This window comes from Sminthopsis crassicaudata, chromosome 1 (assembly GCF_048593235.1).
Source record: "Sminthopsis crassicaudata isolate SCR6 chromosome 1, ASM4859323v1, whole genome shotgun sequence".
Classification (NCBI taxonomy): domain Eukaryota; kingdom Metazoa; phylum Chordata; class Mammalia; order Dasyuromorphia; family Dasyuridae; genus Sminthopsis; species Sminthopsis crassicaudata.
In genome coordinates this window covers 14893727-14912205 of record NC_133617.1, presented here as the reverse complement: position 1 = coordinate 14912205, position 18479 = coordinate 14893727, and the positions used below count along the sequence as shown (strand labels likewise).

General features: G+C 46.2%; 1 protein-coding gene across 2 annotated transcripts in view; it reads left to right on the top strand.

Moving 5' to 3' along the window:
- The first annotated feature begins 14132 nt into the window (after positions 1 to 14132).
- ZNRF3 (zinc and ring finger 3) overlaps positions 14133 to 18479 on the top strand; it is a 168906-nt gene continuing 164559 nt past the window's right edge. The window contains exon 1 of one of the 2 annotated variants that reach the window (XM_074294960.1): positions 14133 to 14338. The gene's annotated coding sequence lies outside the window, so the exon portion shown is untranslated. The remainder of the gene's footprint in view (positions 14339 to 18479) is intronic. The other variant, XM_074294952.1, reaches the window with a different exon arrangement.

Genomic DNA, 18479 nt, shown 5'->3' with positions numbered 1-18479 from the left:
CTGTTAAGGGTTTTCTTGTAAGAGACACTGGGGTCGTTTGCCATTTTCTTCTCCAGCTCATTTTACAGATGAGGAAATGGAGGCAAACAGGGTAAAGTGATTTGTCCAGGATCACCCAGCAAGTAAGTGTTTGAGGTCACATTTGAACTCCTCATTCCAAGCACACTGAGTCTCCTAGCTGCCCAGGGATATTCCTAGAGGTAGGCAAATTGCAGCAACTGCCTGGGTCCTAGTATTTAAGGGGGCAATTTTATAATCCTTTCAAAAATAAGAGGAAAAGGTGAAGGTCTGCCAGTCAGAAAGCACCTGAATAACAATAAGGAGGAAGGCCTAGCAAGAGTGATTTATTGATGTATTATTGCTCTGTAAGAAATGACCAGCAGGATGAATACAGAGAGGCCTGGAGAGACTTACATCAACTGATGCTGAGGGAAATGAGCAGAACCAGGAGATCATTATACACTTCAACAACAATACTGTATGAGGATGTATTCTGATGGAAGTGGAAATCTTCAACATAAAGAAGAGCTAATTCAATTCCAATTGATCAATGATGGACAGAATCAGGTACACCCAGAGAAGGAACACTGGGAATTGAGTGTAAACTGTTTGCACTATTATCTTTCTACCCAGGTTACTTTTACCTTCTGAATCCAATTCTTACCGTGCAACAAGAAACTTGGTTTTACACACATATCTTGTATCTAGGATATACTGTAACACATGTAACATGTATGGGATTGATTGCCTGTCATCTAGGGGAGGGGGAGGGGAAAATTCGGAAAAGAAGTGAATACAAGAGATAATGTTGTAAAAAATGTTGTAAAAAAAATTGCCCATGCATATGTACTGTCAAAAATTATAATTAAGATATAAATTAATATAAAATATAAATTTAAAAAATAATTAAAAAAAAAAAGAATGATTTATGGCTGGTCAAAACCTAGAAAACTCTCCAGTGGCTAACCAGTTAATACTGAGATGCATTGTGTAGAGTGGATGGAAGGTAAGGAAGAACTGGCTCATGGTCCACCTTGGCCAAAGCTGTTTGAGCCCAGACTAGATCCCAACTCTCTCGGAGTCCCAGGAAACACTGAGTTGTCCATCTACAATAAAGGAGGGGATTTCCATACTGGGAGATCCCCTCTGTAATTGAAATTACAGGTCTAGATGGGATGGGGGAGGGAAGAGAAACCCAATAGTGACCACACTTACACTTAAGGGCTTAAAAAAAGATAAAAAACCTGTGATTTCCCTGAGTAATTGGTGAGTAATTGCCCTCTGCTCAAGCAAATGGGCACTTTCTCCTGCCATCAAAGAGATTAAAGGGCTTGCTCAGAATCACCCAGCTAGAAGCTTTCAGAGTTGGGGTGTAGCTTATTCTCCATGATGTCACATCCCTTTGTAATGATAAAAAACTACATTTATGTACATCACTGCCGGGCTCCATTAACGAATCCTCTGAAGTGGTCCCATTTATTCTAATTGACATTATTCGAACTCATGGTCATGTAAATCACGGCCATTGGGTCCAACCCCGTGGAATTATGCAGTGGGAATGGAACAATGGGACTGCCTTAGTAGAACCTAGCTAGATTTCACTTAACACTCATAACAATCCTGGGAGAGAGGAAAGCGTGGGCCACGCTGCAGGAACAGCATGGAATCTGGCTAGGAGGACTGGGGTTCTGCCGCTTACAATCTGGGGGACCTTTGGCTTTTCAATTCATTTCTGGTCCTCAGTTTATTCTTCTGGAAAATGAGCTTCAGACTCTAAATCTGTGAGGCCCATTTTACAGATGAAGGAACTGAGGCTCAAAGAGACATGACTGACTCATACATCCAGTGTGAGTGGCCGAGTTCTGGCCTCAACTACAGCCCTGTCTCTGCTATTTTACACCGCCCTTCAAACCGTCTCCTTGGTCATTCTTGGATCTCATCTGAAAAAAATGGTCTCTTTAATTCAGGGTGGTTCAAGAAACTCATAGTCTTAATAATAAATAATAATAATAATAATAATAATAATAATAATAATAATAATAATAAAAACTGCCTTTTCTATAGTGCTTTAAGGTTTACAAATATCCTTACAGATTTCAAGGTTAGGTGCTATTATTATCCCTGGGTTGGTTTGTTTGTTTGTTTGTTTGTTTTTTAAATAGCTTTTATTTACCAGATATATACACGGGTAATTTTTCAGCATTGACAGTTGCAAACCTTTTGTTCCAACTTTTCCCCTCCTCCCCCTCCCCCTCTCCCCCAGATGACAGGTTGACCAATACATGTTAAATATGTGAAAGTATAAGTTAAATACAATATATGTACACATGTCCAAACAGTGATTTTGCTGTACAAAAAGAATCAGACTTTGAAACAGTGTACAATTAGCCTGAGAAGGAAATCAGAAATGCAAGTGGACAAAAATAAAGGGATTGGGAATTCTGTGTAATGGTTCCTAGTCATCTCCCAGAGTTCTTTCCCTGGGTGTAGCTGGTTCAGTTCATTACTGCTCTATTGGAGCTGATTTGGTTCATCTCATTGTTGGAGAGGGCCACGAACATCAGAATTGATCATCATATAGTATTGTTGTTGAAGTATATATAATGATCTCCTGGTCCTGCTCATTTCACTCAGCATCAGTTCATGTCAGTCTCTCCAGGCCTTTCTGAAATCCTCAAGAATAATATTTCATGATATTCATATGCCACAATTTATTCAGCCGATTTCCCATTGATGGGCATCCCCTCAGTTTCCATTTCCTTGCCACTACAAAGAGGGCTGCCACGAACATTCTATATGGGCAATCTTTTAATCATATTTCCATATTTGTCATGTTGTGCAAGAAAAATCAGATCAAAAGGGGAAAAATCATGAGAAAGAGAAAAAAACAAACAACATCAACAAATGCTTCGATCCACATTCAGTCTCCATAGTTCTTTCTCAGGGTGCGGATGGCACTTTCCATCCCAAATCTTTTGGAATTGTCTTGAATTAGCACATTGTTGAGAAAAGCCAAGTCCATCCCAGCAATCAACATTTAAAAAATGCCTGTGTTATGTCTGGAACCTGAAGAAACCCAGGAACAGCTGAGTTCAAATTTGACCCCAGACACTTAATAGTTTGTGATCTAGAGCAAGTCATTTAACACCTTTGCCTAAGGAAGGAAGGAAGGAAGAGAAAGGAAGGAAAGAAGGAAGAGAAAGGAAGGAAAGAAGGAAGAAAGAGAAAAGAAAGAAGGAAGAAAGAGAAAAGAAGGAAGGAAGAAAAGAAGGAAGGAAGGAAGAAAGAGAAAGGGAAGGAGGAAGGGAGGAAAGAGAAAGAAAGAGAAAAAAGAAAGAGAAAGGAAGGAGGGATGAAAGAAGGAAGAGAGAGAGAAAGGAAGTAAAGAAAGAATAAAGAAAAAATGGAAAGGAAAGAAGGAAAGAAAAGGAAGGAAAGGAAGGAAAATAAAAAGAAAGAGGAAAGGAAAGAAAACCTAGAATACAAGTACAAACAATGAGATGATCCCAAGATTAAAAAACACAGCTATGTCCAGGGATGTACTCCTCAATATTTAACCACCATCAATCTCCCCTCCCCCCCCAAGCAGCCCCAACACATTTTAAAGTTTACTCTACATTAACATTTTTTCCATCACTTTCTTAAGCCTGGCCAATCAACAAAACAATAAACCGAGGCCTGAGTTGTAGGTCTGCTGATTTCCAAAGTACATCAGCCACCCCCTGTGTCCCAAGTGCTTGGAATACAACTGGAACCTCTTGACCTCTTTCCCTCCCAGGGGTCCTTTGGCCACATTGGCGAGAAGGGTTCCCGCTGGGAGATCCCTCCCAGCCCAACCTCCCCACCTTCTTTGTCTCCCGGCAGCTCCTTCTCTTGCTAAGCCACAGTCTCCGGAGGAAGTCCCAAGTCTTTGTTTGCTTCCTGGGCTCACCCTCAATCCCTTTTTTCCTTTATCTTTAAATTGAGGTATAATCAGCATGAAAGCAGCCCGACTTGCAGACCTTTCAAACCCTTAATGACCCCCTCAGCTGCTCTGCGTCTCTCTCAGGCATCGGGGCTTGTGGCTGCACCTCCACTCCAATTAAAGTCTGTCTCCCGAAGACAGGTGCCTCTGGTGCTCAGGTGGGGCCTCCCACAAGGGCAGCTGCTGTCTACACCTTCCTCCATCCGCAGCCTCTTGAGGGAAGACTGAACCACCAGGTGGAATCCACACCTGTGGACTCCTGACATCATTCATTCTTTGATTCGTGCAGTCACTGAAAAATGTCTGTTTCCCCAAGTGTCTCTGTGCATTGAGCTGGGACTTGAGGGAAGTTACAAAGAAAATAAATCACAATCTAGGTTCTCATGGATTTGAACACTTGTCGAAATAGAAACAAAAGGCACCAAATCATATGTAAGACTCCCTGTGGGTGCATATTTTAAAAATATAATACAATCCATTTTTTGGTATTTTATGTATTCTGTTAAACATTGCTCAATTGCAATTTATTTGGGGTGGGGAGTCAATTAATTCACTTATTTTTTTTTAACATTCATTAAATATTCATTTAAAAATTTAAAAAATTTAAAAAAATTTTTAACATTCATTAAAAATGGTTTTGAGTTCCAAGTTCCTAATTAACATTTTGTTCTCTTAAGAATTCAGCTTTCGGGGCAGCTAGGTGGCGCAATGGATAGAGCACCAGCCTTGAATTCAGGAGGACCCGAGTTCAAATCTGATCTCAGACACTTAACACTTCCTAGCTGTGTGACCCTGGGCAAGTCACTTAACCCCAGCCTTAAAAAAAAAAAAAAAAAAAAAAAAAAGAATTCAGCTTTCAACAACGATATTGTGTGAAGATACATTCTTACATTCTGATGGAAGTGGATATCTTCGACATAGAGAAGATCTAATTCACTTCCAGTTGATCAATGATGGACAGAAATAGCTACACCCAGAGAAGGAACACTGGGAAAGGAGTGTAAAATGTTTGCACTATTGCATTTCTACCCAGGTTACTTTTACCTTCTGAATCCAATTCTTACCGTGCAACAAGAAATTTGGTTACACACACCTATATTGTATCTAGGATATACTATAACACATTTATTAATAAATATTATAAATAACACATTTATTATATATGGGATCGTCTGTCATCTAGGGGAGGGAGGGGAAAATTTGGAAAAGTGAATACAAGGGATAATATTGTAAAAAAAATTACCCATGCATATATACTGTCAAAAATTATAATTATAAAATTAATAAAAAATTAAAATTAAAAAAAAATAATTCAGCTTAAAAAAAAAGAAAGAAAAGAATTCAGCTTTTGACAATCACAAAGTGAAATCAGAGAACCTGAAATTGAATTTCTATCATTTATCAGTCCCTGAATGTCGTTCTAGAGTTCATTTATTCTAACCCCTTCATTTTATAGATGGGTGTAGTGACTTTCTAAGGTCACAAAGTGAATCACCTGTTAAGAAAGCAGGTTCTATCATTCTAAGCCCATTGCTCTTTCAGCTTATTATTTTATTTATTATTATATTATATCATAAATTATTCAAGTTATTTCATTTCTTCACTTGAGTTTTGGGTTTCTTTATCTAAGAGCATTGTTCCTGAAGTCAGAGGATCTGGGTTCAAATCATGCTTCTGATGTAACAGTGTAATCTCCCTGGCCTTTAGGACTCTCGTTGGTAAAATGAAGGGGTTGTATGGATCCTTCCAGGTCTGGGTCTTTGATCTAAGAGCCATAATCTGTACAAGAAGGATAATAACACAGATAACAACCGACTGCACAGGTTTATGGCCAGGACCAAGTGAGAGAAGGGGTGTAAAATGCTATGTAAATAGGAGTTATTACCACCGGCAATGCTTAAATAATTATAATGCCAAAAGAACATGATAAAGCCATGGACAGTAGGCCATAGTTAGTAGATTTGAGAGCTGTAGATTTTGGGTTCAAATCTTGCTTTACACATACTCATGTGTATGATTCTAGGCTGCTATCAAGAAGCCAGGCAATTTCATCAATCTCTAATCATTCATCTCTGTACTGGGACCAAACCAAGAAAGAAAGGGCAAAAAGGAACAGGAAAGAAACAATGGACCAGAAGCCATCTGGGGAATCAATGCTCACTTGTGGTTTGGGGCTGCTTAGAGGAGGTGGACTTTGGGGTCCCAGAAACCACAAATGAGTGAGCAGCTAAGGAAGCTAGGTATCCATATAGATAAGGTTTTGGACTTGGTATCCAGAGGACCTGAATTCAAATCAGCCTTAGACATTTACTAGCTGTGTGATCCAGGACAAGTCACTAACCTCAATTACTGGGCAAAAAATTTTTCTGCCTCAGTTTCCTCATCTGCAAAAGGGATCATATAAGCACCTACCTTCCAGGCTTGAGTCAAATAAGACAATATTTGGGTTTTCCCCTTGGGCAGTTGAGGTTAGGTGACTTGCCAAGAGTCACACAGCTAGAAAGTAATGTGTCTGAGGCTGGATTTGAACTCGGGTTCTCCTGACTTTAGATGGTGCTCTATCCACTATGCCGAATAGCTGCCTCCAAATAAGACTATATTTGTACAGCATTTTATAAAACTTCAAACGCTATTAATGCTATTATCATTATTAGGAGAGAAAAAGCACATCCCTTCCTGCTTTGAAGGGACCAGCTTCTGTAGATCAAAGTCAACTTCAAGAAATGAGCAATCCCATTAGAGGAAGTCCATTTAAAAAGGGACAAGCAAAGAGTCTCTGTTGACCTTAATCCTCTTGAATTTCCCAGTTTCTCTTAATTTTAGTGCTTTCTCTTGGTTATTTATCCGGTATAGAGTTGCTTTGAATAGATTTGCTTGTGTATTGACTCTCCCTTTAGATTGTAAACTTCTGGAGGGCAGGAACTGTCCCCCCCCCCACTTCTGGCCCCAATGTTTAGCATTTAAATAGTCATTTAATAAATGCTTCTTGGCAGACTGACTGCCCCGGGGTACAGAGTCTGTGTATTCCAAAGATGAAAGAGAATTTTGTAGGAAAAAAAATTGTGATCTCTACATGTCCATCATCAAAAGATTCCATCTTTGGCAATAATAATAATCAACAAAAATAAAAACAAAAAACAAAACTGAGAGATACAAATACAGCTGAAGAATTCTGGGTTGACTAAAACCTGGAATATTTAAAGAACTGAAATGGGGTCCAAACTCCAGTTATCCCCACTGCATTGCAGGGGCTGGGGGGGTGTCTTTTGATCTTCCCTTCTTAACTCAGAAATCTGAATTATAATGGTATTAAAAGTAAAGTATGTTGACATTATACAATACTATACATATATTTTGGAGTTTCTAATTTTTTTTTCTCTCATCTACCACTGGCTTTTTGTGTCATCTGCAGCCTCTACAACACTTCTCCCAAATTCCCATTTTATTTCTTATGTCAATCTATGACATATTGAAACTGGGATGAAGAAAGTCAAAATGTGGAAGAGATAACTGTAAAAGGGAATTAAATTGCAAAGGATGGTAGTTTTTGTAGTTCCAAGGCTGAGCTTGGGGGGAGTTTGAAAGTGCAGACTGGGGGCAAATCCACTCAATCAGGTGTATGACATGGGCCATTCCCTTTATCTCTCTGTGCCTCAGTTGGCACATCTGTAAAATGGGAATAACAATGTTCACAGGATAGAATTTTGGAAGTGTGCCATATTGTTATTTTAAAACCAAGGTTTAAATTTATGTCATTAATAACCCTGGGTTTTATAGTTTGCGTATAATTTAATGGCAGAAAATTTTCATGAGATGTGTGCTCTTTATAAACTGCCAAAGTCACTGGGTGTAAAGGTGATTTTTCTATAAACTACTTTGGAATGTTACTCCACTGCTCAGTGAATGCCAATGGCTCCAAAGGACTTTAAAAGCATTCAAAAATCCCAAATCATGAGTATTTAGAGAAATGTAAATTTAAGGAACTTTTGAGTCTCTACCTCACACTTAATCAAATTGGCAAAGATGACAGAAGAAGAAAGAAAAAGAAAATGACAAATGTTAGAGGGGCTGAGGGAAAACAGGTACACTCCGGTGTTGTGTGAACTATGAAGTAGTGTAGCCATGATGAAGAACAATTTGGAACTATGCTCGGAAACATCAAATTGGATACAACAATTGTATACAACAGAGCTCTATCCCAAAGAAATAAAGGAAATAAAAAAGGATCTCTAAGTACAAAAATATCTGTAGCCACTGTTTTTGTGATAACCCAAAGTTGGAAACTAAGGGGCTGTCCTACTGGGGAATAACTAACCATTGTGGTATACAGATGTAAGGGAACATTATTGTGCCATGAGAGATTATAAAATGGACAATTTCAAAGGACACTTGGAAGACGTTTATAAGGAAGTGAGCAGTATTGGAAAAATATTTGATACCGTGATAATAACATTACAGAGGAAAAACAACTTTAAAAGACTTTAGAACTTTGATGACTGCAATGAAAAACCACCACGTGTCCAAAAGATAAAAGATGAAACACACCGTTCATCTCCTTCCAGAGAGGTGATAAGCTTTGAATGCACAGGGAGACATACATACGTTTTCAGTCATGCCTTTTCAATTGATCAACTATTATTTATTTAGTACCTACTATGGGTCAAGCAATGTGAGAATTAGTTTTTGTCTGATTATGTGGATTTGTATTGAGGTATTAAAAGCATTTTTTTTTCTTACTCAATGAGAGGACAGATTAATTTTTAAAAAATACTCATTGCTTGAAAAAAATTTCAAAGTCCCTTCCTTTCAAACTGATTAAGACTTTGATTCTACTTTAATTGATTATAATTGATTTAATATAAATGTAGGCCTTTTGAAAAATTGTGGAATAGCATCCTTACAAATATAAAATTGTTATATCGTCTTATTAAACTGTAAGAGTGGCGTGTGTGTGTGTGTGTGTGTGTTTGTGTGTGTGTGTGTGTAACAGGGAATGATTTTTACCTATCTTCCTTAGCACTCATCAATACAGTATGGATTTTCCTAGTTTAGCTAAGTCACAAAAATCCCTGAACTCAAAACATGTCTTTTGCTGTATTCTGCATTTGAATCTTATGATTTCCACTGGGTTTCTATGGAAATAAGTTCCCATCAATTACAATTAAATCCCACTAAAGACAAAATCTGAATATATTCCATCCCTTCTCAAGAATCTTCAAAGACTCCCTAGCACCTCTGGGATAAAAATACATGCTTCCCATCTGTATATTTCAAGCTTGCCACAATCTGGCTTTAATCTCTTTTTCCTGATTTATTTCATATCTCTTCCCTTCTTTTTTTCTCTTCTGCTTTTCAGATAAATCTCATCTTTGATTCTGTGTCTTTTCACAAGCTGTCACAGAGGAAGGAGAGGATATGCTCCTACCTTATTCCACCTTTTGGAATCTTTAGCTTCCTTCTAAACTTAGTTTAGATGCCACTTCCTGTAAGATCATTTCCCCCATGCTCCCTTCTCTGCCCTTCCTCTTTCCCTCTTCACAATACCTTGTATTTACTGGCTCTGCACTTGGTCTCCCATCAATAGAATGTAAGCTCCTTGAGGGCAGTCACTATTCCCTTTTTTCCTCCAGCTCTGTGTTAGGGGAAGACTTGGCCAAGTCTAGTGTCTCATGCACTTAGTAGGTACTTGTTATATATTTCTTGAATCAAACAGATGTTTCTCCAGGCAAAGAGTTTGTAGTCAGGTGAACAAACATTTATTAAATCCTTACTATGAGGCAAGCCCTGTACTAATTTTGGGGCATATAAGGCAAAAACCAGTGCTTTCTCTCAAGAAACAGATAGATAAATAGATAGATAGATGGACGGATGGATGGATGGATGGATGGATGGATGGATGGATGGATGGATAGATGGATGGAAGGATGGATGGATAGATGGATAGATATAAGAATAAAATAGCTATATTCACCAGAGGGAAGACACTAACATTAAGAGGAACCTGGAACGGCTTCTAGCAGAAGGTGGGATCTTAGTAGAGACTTGAAGAAATCCAGGGAAATAGGAGGGCAGAAATGAGGAAGGAGAAAATATCAGATGTAGAGAGGACAGTGAGAATACTTGCACTTGGTCCATGGCGTATCTGGCCTGTAGGAGGCCAGGACTGCAGAGTAATGGATAGGAGTAAGACATAAGACTGGCATACCAACCAACCAACCCAGAGGTTAAGCTTAATATCTTACATACAGTAAGCACTAAATAAATGTTAATTGATTGACTTAAGTGTGTGGGATAGGGTAGAGAGGTGGAGAGGAAATTTATGGAGGAGGAGGCTGAAGGTTGCCAGAGGGAGCACGCCTTGGGCCCAGCCAAGAAGAGAACTAGTCAGACCATTGAAGGGCCATTTAAAAGCCAAAAAGAGAATTTTTCTACTTGATCCTAGAGATAAATAGGGAGCCACTGGAATTTCTTGAATAGAGGGATCTCACCTCTATGGTGAGATCTGTGCTTTAGGAGGACTAATTTGACAGGGGAACTGTTAGGTTCTTACTAAGTGCTAATGAGATAATGAGATGTTAGGTTCTTACTAAGTGCTAAATCGGTACTTTACAATTCTCTAGTTCTGGTCTTTACTGGGAGTTTTACTTGTGAACTCCTGGGGAGGAGCAAGTTCATTGGTTGAAGTAATTTTTCCCAGAAGCCCTTGCGTTATCCCACGCCCATTTTCTGGGAGTATAAAAGAGGGCGGCACTTGAGAGATGGAGAGTCTCTTGTCTGGGCCAGACTTGAGGCGGCTCTCTGCAGGAAGGGAAGTCACTACTCTGGACCAGAGTTAACGGCAACTGTCTGGAGACAACGGTTCTCTACAGGAAGAAGGATCTGTCTGAGAGATTTGAGTTGACACAGCAGATCTCCCAGAGAGCGATCGGCAGCTTCTGGAGACAACAGAACTTTACAGGGGGCCAAGCCAAAGGCTATTGAAGTAACCTAGGGGTGAGGTAACAAGGGTCCGCACCAAGGTGGTTCTAGTGTCAGAAGAGAGAAGGGGGTGTATACAACAGGTGCTACATAAGTAGTTATCTAGAGTGAGAGAGAAAGTGAGGGGTCAAGGATGACACTTATCTTGGGATTCTGGATAGCTAAGCCCTGGATGGGGGTCTTAGGGGTTTAGATTTTTAAATTCAAAATAGCTGTTGAAGCTATTTTAAGATCAGAAAAAGTCTGGTGGCCTTTAAGCCCATAGTTGAATTCTGTACGTAGATAAACCAGAGGAAGGACGCTATTTTGGATCCTGCCTCTTCTTGCATTTGCTGACTGTGCGACTTTGGAACAACCTGCTCCGAGTCTCAGTGTCCCCGTCTGTAAAATGAGGATTAGACTCTTTGTGCTTCCTACCCCCCAGGGTTGTTTTTGAGAAAGAATGCCCGGCGAACCTTGAAGAGCTGTGGAAGTAGAACTGTTATGCTTGGCCGGGCCCAGGTGCCAGCGACTGATTTCCTTCCAACTTTCCTAACCCCATATTGTTTTTGGTGTGGACCAAATAGCCTCAGACTCAGGAGGGAAAAATAAATGTCTACGGAGTTTGGAAATGTGGGGAAAGTCATCGAGGGTCCTCCTCTCCAACGGTCAGACCCAGTCTCCTTGGGACACTCACTTGTCTGGTGCTAGGGGCTAAGAGGAGGCTGGCTTCGAGGTCCAGGCTGGCTTGGTAAGAAGAGTAAAGGCCTCCTCAGTCACCCGGCATCCTTTAGAAAAGGGGAGCTGACCCTGGGGCTCTGTAGATGGAGGGAAGGCTGATGTCCAGCTAGTTCTGAACAAACTGTGGCTAAGAGAGAAGGGCCGGGGACCTTACGGTGCTTGAGGGGCAAGTGGAAAGGATGTTCTTGGTGGAAGGAATCACGGGGTGGGAAGGGGAAGTGCAGCAGCAGGGGCCGGCTTGCCCTGGGAGGAGGGTGAGTGAGCGGGCTGGGCCCTTAGTACCATCAGGAGAAGGGGCCGTGGGGGAGGAGGTGGTGAGCTCGCCTGGGGCCCAGCCCAGAAGAGAACTAGTCAGACCATTGAAGGCCCGGCTGCCTTAGCTGCAGCCTGGGGCCCTCTGAAAACGGGGACCGAGGGAGAAACAATGCGCTGCCGAATGTATACAAAGCTCTGTCCAGCATAAATAGGAAGTTACAGAGGGAGAGTACTCCAGGTAGGGGGCAGCCAGAAAGAAGGCAGCAGGAAGTCTCATGTCCCTGGGCCGAGAGCATGTGCTGGGGGTGAGGGGGGAGAAGACTGGAAGGGGGGAGGGGCTGGTTATGGAGGCTTGGAAGCGAAGCAGCATTTTGGGTTTGCTCCGGGAGGCCGCAGGGAGCCACGGGAGTTATAGGGGAGGGGAGGAACGCGGCCTGATCCGCACCTTGGGAGAATCACTCTGGGAGGCCTCCCGGCCGGAGTGGGGGAGGGGCTTCTGCTGCTGCTCCGAAGGGCTCCTCCTTGTTGTTAGCGGTCACTAATCGTCCTTGAGGACTGCCAGCGGTGCCCACGGATCCTCCATCACGCCGGCAGTATCCGGAGCAGTGCGCTCACTCCCCCTTACCCCGCGCCCCTGTCTGCCCGGCGGGGAGCCGCCCGAGGCCGGGCCGCGTCCGCGCTGTTCTCTGGAGCCCTGGCGCGGGGAAGGCGGGACAGTGCCAGCCTGCCTCTCCCTGCGGTCAGTAGAGTCCGTCCCTGGTGGGAATGGTCACTGACGGCTACTGTGGCTCTCCTGATGGCCACTCATGTACTGTTCTTCCATTAATGGTCTCCTGTGGCTCCAAACGGCCACTGAGGTCACTGCTGCACCCCGGCCTCCGCCGGCCGCCGGCTCTTCCTGACCCTCGACGGGTTTCCACGGCCGAGACGCTGGACCAGCGCGCGTGTCTTTCCCATTTCTCTTTTCATAGATGTAAGTAAGTGGAGTGCTTGAAGGGGCCTGCTCAGGCTCACCCAGCCAGGAAGTGTCTGAGGCCGGATTTGAACCCAGGTCCTCCTGACCCCTGGCCCGTGTTCGCTTTTCCTCCATCTCTACTAATGGTCAGGAACCGCTACAATTGCGCTAATAAAGATCGCTAATGGCGGGAAGGCTGAAGCCCCGCCCCTCCGAACAGGCACGGGGGCGGGGCAGTCACGTGATCACGAAGGATCATGGTGTGGAGCCTCAGGTGGCACGTGGCCTCCCAGGAGCCTTTGTGAGGCGGGTGAGAAGGGGGCGCTGCGCTGGGAGAGGAGATGGCTTTGGCCGGGGTTGTCTCCTGACTAGGCTTGTCTGGGCTCCGGCTCTTCTCGGGCACCTTCCCGGCTGTCCCGTTCTGGCTGAATGTCCAGGGGCTGGCCTGGGCTGCGCTCCGTCCGCTCTGCTGCCTTCCTGCTGCCCCGTCCCCCAGGGGGCGCTATGGAGGGGGAGGGAGGGATGGTGGGGGGGAGTGGCTGCTCGGGCTGAGTTGGTGCGGGATCCTCCGCCCAGCTGAATTCCAAGCAGGGCCTTCCTGCTGCCCCGTCCCCCAGGGGGCGCTGTGAAGCGGGGCACGGTGTGTGGGCGGGGGGGGGGGAGGCCCGGCTACTCAGGCTGGGTCGGTGCTGTCGCCGCTCCGCTCCGCTGGGATCCAGGCCGGGCCTTCCTGCTGCCCCGTCCCCCAGGGGGCGCTGTGAGGCCAAGGTGGGTTGCCGGGCCTGGGCCGGGCTGGGCCAGCGCAGACTCCGCTCCGCTCCGGCGGCTCCAGGCCGGGCCGCGCGCCCTGCCGGCTGCCCTGTCCCCCCCGGGGGCGGGGCCGGGGCGGGGCGGGCCGAGCGGGTCACGGCGCTGAGGGGCGGGGATAACCCCTCACGTGGAGCCGATGAAAGGGCCGAGGCGCGACGGCTCCGGGAGCCTCCTCGGAGCGGAGCCTGAGACCCACAAAGCCTTCGCCGCCTCCGCCGCCGCCGCCATGGGGCTGCAGTGACCGGCCGGCCCTCCCGCCCCGGCCCCGCGCCGCCGCCGCTCCGCCCGCCGCTCCGCCTCCGCCCCGCGACTATGCCCGGCCGCCGCTGCCGCCCTCCGCGCCCTCCCGCCGCCGCCCGACCATGAGGCCGCGCCGCCGCCGCCGCCCCCGGGCCCGGCCGCCCCCGCGGCCCCCGGGCGGCCTGCCGGGCGGCGGGGCCGGGGCCCGGGGCGCGGTGCGGCCGCTGCCGCTGCTGCTCGGGCTGCTGCTGGCGGCCTCGGGCCCCGGCGCCGCGCGGGCCAAGGAGACGGCGTTCGTGGAGGTGGTGCTGTTCGAGTCGAGCCCCAGCGGCGACTACACCACCTACACCACGGGCCTCACGGGCCGCTTCTCCCGGGCCGGGGCCACGCTCAGCGCCGAGGGAGAGATCGTGCAGGTAGGCAGCGGCCCGCCCCGCGCTCGCCTCCCTCGCTGGGTCCCCGCGCGGGGCCGGCGAGGCCGCGGAGGCCCGGGAGCCTCCGACCACCTGTGGCCGGCCCGGACCTCCGCGCTCCGCACGTGGGCGGGGGGCGCCGGGCAGCCCCCCCGGGGCCGGGGCGCGGGAGCCCCCTTGGCCCCGAGACCGCTTCCCTTCCCTCGGGGCTCCGGGAAGGTTGGGGGGAATCCCGGGCAGTCCCTGCAGCCCGGCCCCCGACTCCGCTGCAGCCCCGGCCGGAGCCCGGGGAGCCCGGAGCGTCGGAGGGAGAGGCGGCAGGTTTCGGAGTCAGCGGGCTCCGGGCTCGGGACGGATTCCTCCCCGTAGCCACGGAGGAGGACGGGGACCTTCCTTCCATCCTGCCAGAAACTTGTGGGAGACGGAGGTGAGCCGGGACTGCCCGGCCCCCCTCCTCCCAAATGAAAAGGTGTCTGCATTCCTCTGCCAGTCTGATAGGGAGGGATTAAAAAAACAAGCGGCCCCGGCCCTTTGAAGGCCTGGCCCGGCCGCCCCAGGTTGTTTACTCGGCCAGGTTCACCCTTTCCCTCCCCGGGACTGGGGAGTGTCTGTGAGCGGGGGGCGGCGGGGGGGGGGGGGGGGGGGCGGCAGGGCCATCCAGTCCCTGCGAATTCCGCCCGGTCTCCTCGCTCCTGCCCGAGCCTTGCGATCCTAAAGGACGGGGTCCGGAGCAGCGTTGCTACTAATGCTCCAGCCGCTGCCAGGTTGGGGCAGCGCCCCCTCCCCCAGCAGTGCCCCTGCACCTGGCCGGAGGGTGACAGCGCCCTGTGGGGGGCCCAGGAGGGAAACCCAGGGCTCGTTCGCTTTCTGGGACTGGGAACACTTTTGAAGACTCTTGCACAGTTTTTAATCACGTTGTAATTATGGTCTTTAATTATATAAGCTTTCATCCGATGAGCCTGCCTCGGTGACTGTTCCAAAATCCTTCTACACTCGCCTTAAAAGTGCCCCAGCCCCCTCCTTTCCGGCCCTGCCTGAGCTCTCACTCACACTCTCACTGCAGACTTTTTAAGCAAAGATTTGGTTTTTTCCAGCCCCCCCCTTTTCTCCAGGAGCCCCTGAACATTTCTGATGTTTCTCTTTAGCATTTGGAGCAAGGAGGACTCGTGTGGGGCGTCAGGAATGGTTCCCTCCACTCGCAGCTAATCTCTGGTTATTCATTGAATACAAAATTAGCAGTTTCAACAGACCATTTATAACTTTTCTCCTTTTGAGGAGGGAGATAATGTGTGAATTTGGCAGAAGGAGGCCATTCTTTATTCTCTTTTGAGACTTTTGAAGTGCTTATCTAACTCCTTTTGTGGTCCATTAGCCGGGCCAAAAAAATTAAGTCAACAATGGCTAAGTAAAGAGAAAAGGACTTAAATGGTATTTAATAAGGTTTGCCTGTTAAGCAATCGCCCAGAGGTGTCTGAAACTCACTTGGAACTGCCGGAAAGTGGTTCAGGTGATCACAATGCTGGGGCAGAGCTGCTCACCAGCCCCTCTCTTCAGTCACCCAGCCCGGCTTCCATTTCAGAGAGCCGAGCGTGTGCACGCACTACTTGTGCGCACACCCTGCGTGCAAGCGCGCGTGCACGTGGGTGTCAGCCAAAGGGCAACGCATCTTTTATTATTGATAGTCCTAGCCCCCAAATCCCAGAATCCTCTGACGAAGAAGCGTATCAGTACTTTGCTTTAGGATAAATATTTTAGGGCTCTTAGTCTATATTAAATATATATGTGTGTGTATATGTATATATATGTATGTATACGTATATATACATATATACACACATACACATACGTGTATATGACACAGACCTGTGTAAAGAGTACTTAAAATATCTACATTTTAACTTCTGAGAAAAGTTCTGCACACTGGAACATGGCCTAAAGCCTTAGGGGATTGTGACCCCTCCTTTACAAAAAAAGAAAAGTTTTTGTTTGTTTCTGAGAGGTGAAATGAGCTTTTAAAATGGAAAAATTGGTATTTCCAGCAGACAGTGGAATTGCTCATGATGTGGCGCGCTGCCCATCGGGCATTATTTGCCCATAAAGGGACATATTTATTTGTGTGTGTGTGTGTCTGTGTATGTACACATACATAGAGGAGCGTGCTCTGTTCCATTTGGGCGAAGGGCTGCCTGCTGTATTTATCATGGCTATTGCTATTTACACTGTAAGCTTTGATAAGCTCTTTGCCGATGGATATTGTCTCATTTGGTTCCAAAATCGAGATGAAGTGGCGGTTGTAGTATTAATAATTATTATTATCTCCATCATACAGATGAGGAAAGTGAGGGTTGTTCAGTGACTTGACCGGGGGCCTTCCAGCGGTTGGAAGTTTTGTTTTCCCTTCTTTGCGGGTTTCCATCAGGCTTCACCGCCTCGCATCTCCTGTGGTGTCTCATGGGGAAGGGGGTGGACAGGTGACAACATGGGCACCTCGCGGTTTTCCTTTCTCCATCTGCAGAGCGCTTACTTTCACCTAGCAGCACAAAAGCTTTCCTGTACAGAGAGCATGTGCTATTTCTAGACCTTGGTCTTGGAGCAGACTTAAACCTTTGGGGCTTTTAAATGAACTCTCCCCTTCTCCCCCCATCTTCAACTCATTTTCTTAGACATATTGATACATATTTCAGCATTGGCCCAATTAGTTCCTGTTAATGAGCTCATTATCTGAGACTCTTTCAGACTTGGCAATGCCCATCCCAGGGCTAGTGATGTTAAATCAAGACCTGATTAAACACTAGCTAGGGGTATGGGTTTGTTAAACAAACAGAAAAAATTTGCATAACCAGAGATGAAAGGGCCTGTTTTAAAGTGGAAGTGCATTTCTCTTGAAAGTCAAATATTTAGAAAGGCTTGAGAAATTCGTTAGTAACAGGAATCCAATGCTGAGTTTTTTATATAACTTTTGAATTCTGTGTTTGGATTTTTGTGTTGTGAATCGGTCTGAAAGGTTGAAGAAAGCTGAGGATGTTTAGACAAGAGTTAACTAGTCCAAGGTAGCTCTTTGGGGAGGGGGAGGGCTCTACTGAAGGTAACTCTCTTGCCTTTGAGTTTAGAAAATGACATCTCTGGCCGTCGTTGGTGCGTCGGGGCGTAGACTAGGCCCAAACACTGCCTTTGCCTCTCTCTTTTTAGTTGGGCTTTGTGCACCTCTAAAAATGGACCTGGATCTAATGTACCAATTGCATGCTAGCAGCTGAACTGGATTTAGGTTGTGCTGGTTGGTGTATGTCTTGGAATTAAAATAAAGCATTTAGATGAGAAACATTTTTCTCCCCCCCAGTTTTATGACTGGAGGCTTTGCTAAGTGTTGTTGTCACATGCCCAGCATTGAAGGCATTTGGTTCCTGGATCTTCTAGATTTCACATGGGATAGAAGGAGGATGGGGAACATTATGGTGTTCGGCTCATCTTTCCCCACGGAATTTGAGCTATTCCTGTACCTCTTGTTGCTGCTGAGTAACAATGGTTTGTCTGATGACTCGTGGTGCAGCGTGATCCTTGCCAGGTGCAGGCGAGGTGCCTCCTTAATGGCGATTAGCGGGAGGACCATCGAGGTGTGGCCTCCTGGTAGAAGGTAAGCTACCTGAAGGCAGGACGTGTCTGACTTATTTTTTAATCGGCTTCTCCTGTGCTTGGAACATGGGAACTATTAATTTTTATTAATGTTTAACTCTGCTGAGATGAGGACAGCTCTCTAGTTAGTTGACAAATATTTGGTTGTCTCCTCGGTGCTTTGGGGAAGACAGATATGAGGTACAGTCCCATAACTATTAAAAGTAGTTTTCCCACAGCCACAGTGATACTAAGAGCCACCATTACTCAGGAGAATGTTTTGCACAAGTGATAGGTGTGGAGGTTGTGTGAAAAGTCCAGAGCTTCCAAACAATCAGAGCTTAATTTATCACAATCAGAAATCTGCCAGGGATTATGGGTGTTTATATTGAGGGGGAAACTTCCACATTTGTTGACCTCCGAGAGGGAGAAGGAACATGCCTTTTGGTTTGTAGCACCCTCACAGACACTGTCAGTGGTTCTCCCATTTTACAGGTGAGATGTAGAGAAGTAGCAGGGCTTGTGTGGGTCCCAG